This window comes from Penaeus monodon, chromosome 23 (genome assembly GCF_015228065.2).
Source record: "Penaeus monodon isolate SGIC_2016 chromosome 23, NSTDA_Pmon_1, whole genome shotgun sequence".
Taxonomy (NCBI): domain Eukaryota; kingdom Metazoa; phylum Arthropoda; class Malacostraca; order Decapoda; family Penaeidae; genus Penaeus; species Penaeus monodon.
Genome location: NC_051408.1, coordinates 39,697,668 through 39,698,733, shown reverse-complemented (window position 1 = coordinate 39,698,733; position 1,066 = coordinate 39,697,668).

Here is a 1,066-nt window from a genome sequence, read left to right as displayed (position 1 = left end):
TTATTTTCCATTAAAGAGCCATCGCACACGTTCACGACATACTTTTCACATTCTGCATAGGGACAGTGGCCTAGAAACTTATATAATTTTATTTATTATTATGTTCTGTTCACTTTACGGCCGATTCATACTATTAATCACGTTGCGTCACTGTTCCGTCAGAATTTCCATGTGATCAAATGGACCTGCTCACACCAAACGGTTCGTCACCATCAAATCACCATTACATCACGTCACGGATTATTTCCAAGAATATTTTGACGTGACGTGACGGTGCCGTGCCGAACTGTTGCCGGGACGCTGCCGATAGTGGAAACGACATCCCGTCAACGATCGGTCACTGACCAGTAGCCACAGGAACCAAAGTACTTTTACATCATGGATGAAGAATTGATTGAACGTTGCTAAGTAATGTGAAGAACTTTTTAACATGGTAAGTAGGAGATATAATGACAATTTATGGAATATAACAGAACTAAACAAACCAGGTAAAAAATTATAAATTTATTGCATTTTCCATATTTAATGGTATAATTCTGAATCAAAGCATTCCTTTCCTTTAAGATGTTATAAATCACTGATGATGAGACGGTGACGTGATGAACAGTGTGAATACATGGCACGGTTGATGGAGCAGTGTGAATCAGCCTTTATCAGTGTCACGCGATTTCATTCAAGGTTAAGATTAAATAATTTCTTAGGTAAATGGGATAGAGAAAGTTAAGTCTGACTGCTGTATATTGAAAAATATACACGCAAGATATTTTGATATACTTATTTCATCTAAAAAAAGAAGTTTGTAATATCCATGATATTTCAGCAATGACAATAAAAATGAAACTCGTTCTCGTCAGCACGGGGAACGGACGAGAGCGAGCATGACCTAATTAGCAATAAAAAAAGAAGCCAAATAACAATTTAATAAATTATAACTTTATAAATCATCCTTAAAATGATATTAATGGCCTTTGTTCGCATATGTTACCATCTTTCTCTTTCTCACATTTTTTGCGTTGTCTTGTGTGTCCGAGACGATGTTCTCCAGTGAGTCGGCGTGTCTAAGGAA